The sequence below is a fragment of the Vulpes lagopus genome, chromosome 11, assembly GCF_018345385.1.
Source record: "Vulpes lagopus strain Blue_001 chromosome 11, ASM1834538v1, whole genome shotgun sequence".
Lineage (NCBI taxonomy): Eukaryota > Metazoa > Chordata > Mammalia > Carnivora > Canidae > Vulpes > Vulpes lagopus.
This window is the reverse complement of record NC_054834.1, coordinates 67,253,630-67,265,363: the sequence shown is the minus strand read 5'-3', so window position 1 is coordinate 67,265,363 and position 11,734 is coordinate 67,253,630. Positions and strand designations below refer to the sequence as shown.

The following is an 11,734-nucleotide window of genomic DNA, read 5'->3' as shown; positions in this document are numbered from 1 at the left end:
GCCTGAGTTCAACCTCCTCCCAGCAATCCGCGGCACATCCCAGATGACAAATTGCTGTGGAGTAACATGGAGGCTGTTGGGTCCCTGCTGAACTCAAGAGGCCTCTTCATGACACTTACAACATGTAACAAATCAGCTCAGAGCAAAGAGGTCAATCAGAAGAGATTTTACAGATGGCGAATCTCATCTGCTGCCAGGAGTGCTAGTTTTCTTTCATTTAGGTTCTAACTCTCCTCTGTTGCACCCCTAACTTTAACACTCTTCCCGGGCCCACCACTACACCCACCTCAATTCTCCCCCAACCCTGGGAAGTAATCCTCTCCCTCTCCCTCTCCCTTCCAAGTGCAATGGAATGGTAGTCTCTAACTATGTTGTGTTCTCTAGCGAGGGGTCAGGGATCCTACTTGCCAGAACTACAACTTAAAGACTCAAGACTTAAGGACTTTCTGAGGAAGAAGTACACATGGGTTCCAAAGCAACACAGCCCTTGCACTAGGCTACCTCGGCTATACCCTTCACTTTTCTTCTTTCTTCTGCCTCCTTTCCTTCTTTCCCTTTTCGATACCTATCCTATCCCTATTCTACATAGTGGTAATTTGGGATATATTCTGCTTCTCTCCTTTAGATCTCCACAAATTCAGACCATCTTATACTCTACCCTCTACCTCTGTGGTCCTTGTTCCGCAGTAGGAGCTAACTTTGTGTATTTACCCACATGGAAATTCAACAAATGATTTATTTCAATTCAATAAATACCTATTTATTGAGCTCTTGCAATATGCTGGACATTCAGGATACAGAGATAATAAAAAGAGTCTGTCTGCTCTCTGCTCTCAGGGAGGCAGGCAAGGGAAGAAGCAGTCTTCTGCTTGGCTCTGACTCAAATTCTCTCCATTCTCCACCTCTCTCCCTGTGCATAAAGCTGAGTCCCCATGGGTAATTGACGGGATGAGTAATAGATTTTCACCAAGATGGTGCCTTCTGCAAGCTTAGAAAGTTTAGCAGAAGGGGGTTTATATGGTTCTAGTTGTTCTTCCCCCTTCCCACCTTTTAAAAGCTCTGAAGACATCGTAAATATAACTTTGGATCAGCAGAATCCTTTTGAAGGGCAGCTGGTATAGGAGGGGTAACTTGGGAGGACTTGACAGCTCAGTAGATATAGTCTTTTCTGGGTTTCTGCTTTTCAGTCATCATCTGGTTTTCTCTGTGTCCCTCCTTCAGCTCACCTGATTTCTTCCCCTTCAAGATAGAAAAGCTCCAAAACGCACAGGTCTCTGCCACCACTCAGCTGTAAGAGCAAGCTTGAGAAAGCAGGGGGAGCCACCCTGACCATGTCATGCTTCAGGTGGAGACCCTGCTTCTGAATCTACACCTTTCAGAAGAGACTTTTCCCATTCATTAGAAACTTCCCACGTAGCATCTCTGGAGGAGGGACCCAGGCCCACTCATGTCACGCAATCTTCATAATGTCCTCACCCATGACCTCACTTAACTAAGCCAAGGACCTACCATTTCCTAGTACATTCACCCAAGATTCTGACCTGCCCAAGGTCAGTATTTGCCATTCTTCCTCCAGCCCCCCTCTGGCATATTTTTTCACCAATGTAGTCATGAGATACAAACTCAGGTCAAATTAGAAGCTTCATACCCCAAAGCTCTCCTCTCCCCATAAAAGCCACCTCTGCCCTTTGCTGTCATCTGCATTTGTTTTGCTAAACCTACCATTCTTCCAACACCACACTGATCTAAAGAGAGGGCTAAAGAGAGAAAAGCAGAGCTGGGATAGCAAAGAGACCAGGAAGGAGTGAGTATCTCTTAGAACTAAGAAAAGGGACCAGGCACACTATACCTGAGCACCTGTCATGGGCAACTCCCTTGTGATTGTGTCCACCATGTCCCCAGACACTGCAGCCCAACGTTCCCATTGGGATTAAGGCACAGTGGAGAAAACTCAAATCAAGAATGAGTTCTAAGTGGCATGGGAGGAATGCTCCCCCTCCCAGCCCTTGTCCTCCCCCGTCGGAACCAACGTCCTCCCCTACACCCATAGTCTGACTAGGGCTGACTCAGAAGGGTACTACGATTCCCTTACTTCCTCTCTCCTCACTCAACTCCTAAGCCAGCCCTCCCCACACACACTCAAGCGCTTTGCCCTTCACATCCTTCTTTTCTGGGCTATCCACAAGAAGCACTGTCTTTGTTATGTTAGACCCGAGGAAGAGAGACAAAGGAGGCAGCTAGTGGGAGAGCTTTACCTCCACCCACTACATGCCCCATTGCCCCTTCCACATCCCCCCAACAGACTGGAAACCAGGAGTAACGAATCCTGACCAGGTTCAGGTTTCTGTTTCTGTGAAAGTGAAGGCCTCTGAGCTGGAAAGATTTACCCGAGATGCACAGTGTAAATAAACAGTTCTTCCTGAAACCCGTGACACTCTGGGAAGGCTCTAACCTGTGCTCTGCCAATTAGCTGAACTATTGTTGGTGGAACACAAAAATGTGGTGGGTACTTTTTTCTAGATTGTCTGCCTCTCTCTTTACCTATGTTAACTTCATGCCATGCTTCCGTCTCTCTCCTCTGGTCTCACTGTTTTTCTTTCCCTACTCTTTATCTCCCATCTGGCATTTTCCCCCATCATGAGAGCTGGGATTGCAGTAGGCAATAGTAGCTGGGATTGCGGATGGCAGTAGGGATTCAGAAGAGCTTTACCAAATCCCTGAACCTCTGGAGTCCATGCATGGTGCGGCCCATGGGAGGTGCAGCGAAGAGATGATCCCTAGCACTTCCTACCATTGCATTGCTCCACCTCATCCACTTCCCTGTTATCCAAACCGAGACCAGTCACAGCACTCAGAGCCACCTCCACCCTGGCCAGAGGCCTTCTCCTGTGGGCCCTTCCAACACTCTCAACAAACTCTAGAAGCCTATCAGGCCCATTGTGGCAGCCAACCAGCCACAGGCACATTCAACTCCAGCCTGCTGACGGCACCGTGATCCTGCCCTTCCTGCTGCCTTACTGTTATCTAGTCTGTTGACATTATCATTGGTTCCATTTACAATTCTAGACTAGAAACCTTCTTCTATCATCCGTCAGTGAAGCTGTCCCTTTCCTCACCAATTCCCTTGCTGGCCATTTGACCTCACCTCGCCCAATAATGGAGAAGCCAGGGTATGGAAGGGAGGAACTGGAAACTCTGTGGAGTCTAGAGAAATCGAGAAGATGAGAAGCAGAAAGCACCCACTTCCTCAAGCATGTCAAGGGAACAAAGACCTCTTGCTTGCTTGTCCTCCCTGAAAAGGTACCTTGTATCTAGGAATGTGATAGAGTTCTTCAGTAAATTACCCCAAACTGCAATCATGACTCTCTATCATGGTGTAGTGACTTGACGAGAAACTGTCTTGGCCTAGAAGTTTCTGCCTCACAGTGCTGTAACTGGGGGACCCGTGGCCTGTCACTGGGGCCCAGGACACACTCAGGCTACTTCAAGAGATATGCCGTTCTCTGGAGAGCTTTCTCCTCTCCCCAGCCAGAAGGTTCCTTGGAAGCCCATTTGCTCACACCAACTGAGACCCAGTTTTCAGCCTTTTGCTGAAGACTCCTCCAGCCAACTGATCCTCGTGAGTCACCTCAGTCAGAGTATCTTAGTTACCTTGGAGACACTCAGAACTTGGGCTCTGCTACCCACATTCCACACTCACTGCCCTGGAAGGATGATGCCCTGAGGCACTGGCCACACGCCCATAAGCCTTCCAACATCCAGGAAGACTCCTGAACAGACCACTAGACTTCAGGGCTTGCTGAAGGCAGCCCCTGCCCTGCCCACACCCTTCTCTTCCACCCCCACCACCCCCACCCCCCTCCCGCTGCTTGCCTACCATTTTAGCTGTTCTTTCATTTGTATATACTATTAATACTGTATGCTTTTAGATTAAATATGGAGTATGTTCATGTTTTGAAAGTGTTATTAGACTCCAAACCCATCTTCCTTGGGAAGAAATGACCATTCTTTTCCTTTGAGAAAAAATTCCTTCGACTGTACTTGTATTTTCAGTATTAATTTTGGAAAACTGTGGAGACTGGGAGGCTGGGAATGCCTGTTGGGGGGTGAGGGGGCCTAGCAGTCTTCAAAAAGGGAACAAAGATGGACATGTGAACTTTGGACAGCATTTGCTTCTTCTTTGCTAATGACCAGACAGCTGAGCTCTCTGCTCACCACAGTGACAAGTCGAACTCTCCTCCCCACCCCCAAAACAGCCCCTCCACAGGTTAGAACGGAAGGGTCACAGGGATCCGCACCCCAACTAGCTGACAAAAAGAAGTCTAAGCTAAAGCACAAGACCCTGAAAAGCAGAGAAGCCACCTAGAGGATGAAGGAGACCGGAAGTAAAAAAACTAAAAAGATGAGCTTTCCGGGGCAGAATGGGAAAGGCTGGCCCCACCCAAGAAGGGCAAAGAAAACGCTACAGTGGGGGAGATAGATAAGCCCCAGAGTCTGGAAAGAATCCATTTCCCACAAAAACCAAACTGAGAACAGGTTTGGAATCCAATAGAGCCAAACAGCTAATAGCAAAGTGTAGGATCACAGCGGGTTACAAACCAGTCAAAAAGATCTCTTGGCTTCCATCTTTCACATTTTCTTAGTTGAACTGGTTGTTTTACTTTATATTTCCCTGATAAAGTTCCTTTGAAAAAGCCCAGTCCTTTCATAGGCTGCTATGGTGAAAGAAAGAGCTCTACTCACTCCGGTGGCAACAATAACACGGCAGCCAAATTGGCATCATAGGGAGTCCCGCACCCCCTTCTCCTGCCTGGCCTGCACTTCTCAGAAGAGGGGCTTTGAGGGAGGAAAGGAGAGCTGGACAGAGAAGGACAATAGTAAGAAAGTGCACCCTGAGGATGGGGAGTTTTTATTTCCTTTGAGACTTAAAACACATTACATGGTATTCCTCCCATCTTCAAACAGGAAAACAATTTTCCTGGCTGCTAAAAGCATCCAGTACCCATCTCTGTGTCTGTGGCCTCTGGGCAGACTCGATTTCATAGCACAACCACCCAAAGAGAAGAGCGGAAGGACCCTGAGACAGCTCTTTGCCCTTACCCTGTTTGCATTCCCAGCTGCTTTTGATCACCTCTTATCCATCCTTGTCCACCCCCCAACACTCCCCTCCTCTCCCAACCAGATTATTTCAGCTGATTTAGGGGATAAGGACTCGCAACCCCTTCCCGCTCCTTACTCCGCATTTTAGCCCCCATTGTGTCTTTCTCCATAGTTGCCCATGTGGAGGGCAAAGGGGGCAGTTGGCATGATTTGTTCTCCAGAAATGCTCTTCATTGCCAGGAAGCTAGTACCAGCCACTGTCTGTGAATCACTTCAACTCCTCGTTAAGTGGAGGAGCCATTATATTTAGCAAGTAGAGGCATCCACTGCAAATTTCGCTCAGGGAGTATTATGGTCGGAGCACAGGGCTCTAAATTCTTGATTGAGGAGGTAAATATCCCTTGAGAACGAGCATAATCACTATGATGAAAAGCAGCCGCAGAGATGCAGAGGCTCTGTTACTGTTTCAGTGTATCTGTCTTTCCATCTCTATGTATGGTATTATCGTGGCTCGGGCTCCTTCCAGCCCTGTCTCCCCTGTTCTTTCCTCCCTGCCCTCCCTCCCTGCTCCTCATTTTACTGTAAGACACAGGATGACAGGCAGAGGCTGAGAAGGATAGGAAATCAGGTCTCCTGGACAGGCCAGCGGCAGGTCGCAACCTGGGGAAGGGAGGGGATTTGTGTGTCTGCCTGCCCTTCTCCCACAGCCTGTGTTTCTCCCTTCAGAAGTTCTGCCTATTTGACATTCCTTCTCAGCTCCTCACACCCCCCTCGTGCCCATCAGACCTGACTGCTCCTCCTGGTAGCAGGAGGAAAGGCCTTGGTTATAAGATACGTGAGATCAGGGATGCTGAGCTCCCAGCCAGCCAAGCAGCCCCCTTCCTCCTAAGCATTTGCCACATTTGGGAATGCACCAGGCCACTGCCCAGGGAAGGCATTCGCCCCCCCATCCCCGCACAGAAAACCCCATTTCCTTTATGGACAAACTTCCCACACATTGAGAGGGGTTAGCTGAAGGTAGTACTGTAAAGGATGAAGGTCATTTTCTGGAAACCTGGGCCCATTCTAAACATCCTTGGTGTTGCATTAGCATCATCTAAGGAAAAGGAGCCAAGAGAAGCCTCCTTCGATGACCCAAAGAAGAATCAGCCCGACTGGATTCCATCCCTCTCGGGATTCTCTAGCACATTCGTTTGCCTGTCTCACCTCTGTTTATGTCCTCTTCTCCACCCCTGATCCATTCTGACCCTTTCTGCCTATCTGGTTTCCCTCAGAGGGGAGGGGTGAGTACTCTCCCCCACCACCAGTGGCCGGTTTCCAGCCCATTTATTAGTAGCTGTGTTGTGTCCTCCTTGCCCAGCCCTGCTTCCAGCCTAGCCTCCTGCCTGGGTCCCAACTCAGTTCGTCAGAGGCATTTCTAGTCACTGACAGCGGGCAAACCTCCCAAGATCAGCAGTGACCACGCTTGGCCAAGGGCCATCACCTCCACGGCTCCACGCCCAGGTTAACAGCCCTCTCACAATGGGTGCTAGACCACTGCGATAGTGCCCCAGCTGCGATGCCACTATCTTGTCACATCCCAGCATGATAAACACCGCTGCTCCAAAGCAGCTCATTTTGCCCCTTCTCTGCTTGTTTCGACCCTTGGTCCATGGAGGTGAAAGGTAAAAAAGCAGCTTCCAGAAGCTGACTTTCCTAGATTTGGCTCTTACAAGTACCCCATTGCCTAGCTCATTTGCCCGGATTGGAACCCCATGATAAGATCATTGGGAGCTGCCTATGAACACCAGTAAGATTCCGAAGGGTTTCTACAAAATGAGTATAAGTTAGCATAACTGTATATGTAATGCTTCCTGGAATCTGGGAAGACTCTGAGAACTCTGTACATTTTCTTTGAAACTTAGTAGAATCATATTCAGTGGAAGTAGAGATAGAAAAGACTGTGAAGACTAACTAGGCAGCTAAGTTAGCTCTTTTCAGGGCTACCTCACTTAGGTCTCCCAGTCCTGGCTCAGGACCTATTGCCACTGGTCTCCATTTTGCCTCAGTCCCTTCCATCCTCATCTTTGTCTTCTTTTCTGTAGCCCCTCACATGGCCCCCTGTATCTCTCTGGCCTACTAGGTCCCCCTGAGACCCTTTTTTCTCCCCAGACACTAGGGACCAGAGCCCCTCCGCTTGTGTAAGTCATCCAGATGGCTTTGTGCACCAGTTGTGGGCCACCCGGTTGCCCACCCTTGGGCACACTAAGGGTAATTTGGGGACTCAGGAACATTCTTCACTCTTCTTTCAACATCACCTCCTCTTGGCTAGCTCAGCACTGCCCATGATGCACCCCCCAGCAAATGCCGCTGATTCAGTGACTCACTAAAGGGGAACATGGAAACTTGTGAAGATAGGGAAAGCAAAGCCAAGGGAAATGGAGTATAGGATGTGGGCAGTTTCCTTTTCTCTGTTCAGAACCTTTAGGAATGGTACTATGTACTCTCCAGAGTATTCAGGAGCCTCCATTGATACACCCTTCCTGTCAAATGGAAAGTGGTTTTCTTGTCTCAGGACCTCCTGGGGGAGCCTTGCCCTCTCAGGCCTCAAAGGCCACTGGCCACTGGTCCCTGAGAAAGTCGACACCTCTGCCAATGATTGATGGGAACTTCCAAAGGAGTCTTGAATCTTCACCACCATTCATCCCCTTTGCCCAGGAGACCACGAGGTGGGCTGCTCCCCTCTCAGCCCCACCCCAGCAACCATGACAGCTGTAATGCATGAGATGACATAGTTCACCCAGTGCCTGCCCACACCACTTCCCATTCTCCTCCTCAGCTACACCACTGCTCCCCCCGCCCCCAACCTCACATCCACCTGGCCTTAGCTACAATCAATTTGGGAAGGACAGTGGCTCCTCAGTCCTACATCCCATCCTTTGGGCTCCCAGCTCCAGCACTCACCAACACCCTTACTCTTTAGTTCAATCCTCCCTCCCCATTCCCCAGTGGAGGGGTAGCTTCTGCGATTCTCAAAATTACAGGGGAGACAGAGGAAACAGCTGGAAATGGCCCGTTGTCCTGGCTCCTCTTTACCTGCACTCAGTACCTAGTCCACGTGAACCACCAGACTCAAGCAGCCCCTCGCCCACCCCTCCAAGAGGAGCAATAATAATAGCTAGCACTTACTGAGTGACAACTATACGGCAAGCACGCATTTGCCTGGCTTTTCTGGGACACCAGCTCTAAGTCCCCGTGACAGATTCTCTTTCCTTTGCCATCCTTCCCATCTCTTTTAACTCCCTCTCTCATGTCTCTCCACCTCTGGCTCCCTTCTTCTAAAAAGCTATGTGGTGATTCTTCCAGAGGCCACGTCTCCTGTGGTCGTGCCCCGGGAGGTGGGGGCCCTCCAGCTCTGCACTCCAACCATCCCTTAGGAAGCACTGCACAACCCAGGCCTCCCTTCTACCATCCAAGCCAGCTCTTACTTGAGAGGCCTTTGCAGAGAGACCAATTTCCACGTGCAAGAGCGCTGCACACTGCCTCGCCTGCCTGCCAGCCTGCCCCCCACCCTCACCCCCACCCCTTGGGAATTTTATTATAGAGTCCCTAACAGTGCGCCCATCATTTCCCCACCACCACCACCCAGGTCACACATCCAGGCCTCAGGAACAGCCTCACAAGATCAACAACTGCAGAAAACAAACGCAACTCCGGCCTCCTGAGGGCTGCCTGAGTCCCCTCTCCCAGCCACCTCTCCTCCCTCCCTCAGGCCCTCTCACGTTCCCACAACTTCTTTACAAAGCAAAACCGTTTATTACAGTGACTCATTTAGAACGACAAAACTGTATTCTTTCTGAGGATTCATTTTGTACTTTTAGACAACCTCCCTCCCCTCCGACCCCCCTCCCCCCACAAAAAAAAAAAAAAAAAACCAACGTGTTCCTCCTTTTGAGAGAGAAAAGTGCCTTCCACTCTCTACTGAAACGACGCTGGGCTTTGAGCGCGGGAAACGGCCAAAAGAATATAGTGGTGACCGTTACCCTAAATTCTCGCGATGAGAGAACTGGCGGTAACGGCCACCAACCTTCCCAGACTCATCATTCATTGCGTCACTGACCTGTCAATCACGTCTGCTGGGCCAATGAGCAGCACGGCCTCCCAGGAAACGGAAGTCGGAGGGCAAGCGAATGCCTTCCCTGGCTCTTTGGGGTTTGTTTGTTTTTTTTTTTAAGATTGATTGATTGATTGATTGATTGATTGATTGATTGACGGTAGACGTAGAGAGAGAGAGGCAGAGACACAGGAGGAGGGAGAAGCAGGCACCGTGCAGGGAGCCCGACGTGGGACTCAATTCCGGGACTCCAGGATCCGGCCCTGGGCCAAAGGCAGGTGCTAAACCGCTGCGCCAACCAGGGATCCCCCTTCCCTGGCTTTTTGAACCTGCCGACAGTCCGGCTCCTTTAGTGTCTGCTGCCCTCGCTGCTGGGACCTGGGCGACCTGGGCAAGCGGGCAGTGGGGAGGAGACAGGGGACAGTCAAGCCCGCCTAGACCTACGCAGGTTAGGGCCCTTGGGGGAAGAAGGGGGAAAAGCTTCGCACCAAAGTTGGGGTTTAGCAGCAGTGACAGCAATAGAGGGGCTGCACTGGGTGGATTTTGCTCCACCTCTGCCACCGCCTTGTGCGATCCTGGGCCTCAGCTGCTATTTTGTAGAGTTGGTTGGTTCCGCATCATCTCTCCAATCCCTTTTTCTTTTTGATGTTTTGGAAGACACCTTGCCTCCAGAGAGGGAGAGCCCATCTTAACCACAGTCCAGTTAACTGAACATAAGGGAAGGCAGCAGGCTAGAAATGAAGAAGCACTTCAACCATCCCGAGCCAAGGGAATGCTCAAACTAAGGAGGGATGCCCTCTGGTCCAGGGACAACTTTGGGCCCTAGCACAGCAGGTGTGGGGGGGTGGGGGGGATCAGGGTCAGTGGCAGTTGCTTACACAAGGTGTTCTGAATTTGGACTCAAAAGAAAGGATGCATTTGAGGCCAGTGTCTCCAGCAGGGTTGGTGATGAATCTAATGAAGTTTGAAGGATCTCCTCTAAGCCCACATATGAGTAGTTTTGTTTCTTTTCCTGCCGTTTCCTCTAAAAAGTGCCTTTTCAAAAGTTCCCATGTGCCAAAGTGAACAAGCGTCAGTACCCCCCCCCCCCCTTAGAGTGAGCTCCCTTCATTTGCTGTCTCCTCTTGTTTTCTCAACCAACTCCACCTGCAGAAGCTGACAGTGACTGTTGGGCCTTTCCAGTAGATGCCAAAAGGCCATTTCCTGCAGCCTGGCAGGAAGACAGAGTCCTTGTTGGGCACCAAGAGGTGAGTGTGAGCAAGGAAAGTAGAACTCCTCCTCCAGCCACCCTCCTCTCTCCTCTCCTCCCCCTCTCCCCCCTCCTCTTCCCCCTGGTATCCTTCTCTCTAGCCCTTCACTCCTCCCACCTGCTGAACTCTAGCCCACTCCAGCTTCCACTTTTTACTCCCTCCCCAAGAAACTCAGAAGGTCTTTGGACATGTTCAAGGAAGGGCTGTTCCCTGGCACGGGCTCTCCATTGTCTGCTCCACCAAGAAGTAGTCAGCTTCCAGAAAGTTTGAGAAATTGCTTTTCAGCAAGAGGGCACCCCCGGTGAGTTTAGGGAGATGGTCTGTAGTGAGTACAGTTGTCAAAGAAATATTTCTGACCCATGGGGTAGGAGTACTTGACATTGGCCCTTGTGAATTAGGAGCTGGCAGCTGTGGAAGTGTAATGAGCCTGTCCAGACCCAAAGTAACTCTTGATGCTTCAACTTCTACCGAGAAGGTTTCTACTTTTCAAACCATCAGCCTCCTCACAGAGGGTGTCTCATTTTCCCTCTGTCCCATTTTTCTCGATTTCACTGTTACCTTTACTGTCTCTTCTCTCATGTCTTTCTCTCTGGTTCAGTCTTTTTCTCCCTCTTGTTGTCTGAGGCCACACAGGAACCTGGAGAAAATGTGGGATGGTGGTCATCCAGAGGAGGAGCCTTAACCTGAGCACCTGCCAAGGAGGCAGACCATCCCTCCCTGCCATAGCGGGAAGAAACACCCCACAACCTGGGCCCTCAGATGTTCTCTCAGGCACCACCTTGGTACCAGGTTTGTTCTCCAGACCTACCACAGACGGGTACCCCCCACACTAACCCAATATCCCCAGGGACTAGAACCCTGGACTCCTGTTTCCTGTGCCTGCCCACGTGGCAGGCCCACACAGAAGCAAAACACAGTCACCATAGACTCTGCCATACTGAGGCAGCCCCTGATCCCATCAGCCTCAACTTCCTGCCAGTTGATCACTCAATAAAAATACTGTTAAATAGTATTCCTGTGTCTAAAGTACCATTTCGATATTTCCTATTTCAAAATACAACATCAAGTTGCATTCTCCCTTCCTTCTCTTCCTCTTCCCCATTGTATCTGTCCTGGGACCAAAATGATAGGGAGAGGTTGAGAGGAAAGGGAAAGTTAGGGAAGGTGTGACCAGGTCCATTTTTCAGTAGAGAGCAATCATGAACTCTGCTCCACACTCATGGGCACAGGACCCTGCTCCCCCTGCAATAGAAGACGGTTTCACTGAGCACAGGACGCAGCATGCGGGGAG

General features: G+C 50.2%; 1 long non-coding RNA gene across 2 annotated transcripts; it reads left to right on the top strand.

Annotated features, from left to right (window-relative positions):
- The first annotated feature begins 9,248 nt into the window (after nt 1-9,248).
- On the top strand, nt 9,249-11,420 carry LOC121471922. Of its 2 annotated transcripts, none has more exons than XR_005982734.1 (3): nt 9,249-9,291; nt 10,346-10,440; nt 11,068-11,420. It is a non-coding gene; the product is annotated as an uncharacterized LOC121471922 (long non-coding RNA). The 2 variants fall into 2 exon arrangements; XR_005982733.1 differs by lacking the exon at nt 9,249-9,291 and adding an exon at nt 9,412-9,471.
- The last annotated feature ends 314 nt before the right edge of the window (nt 11,421-11,734 follow it).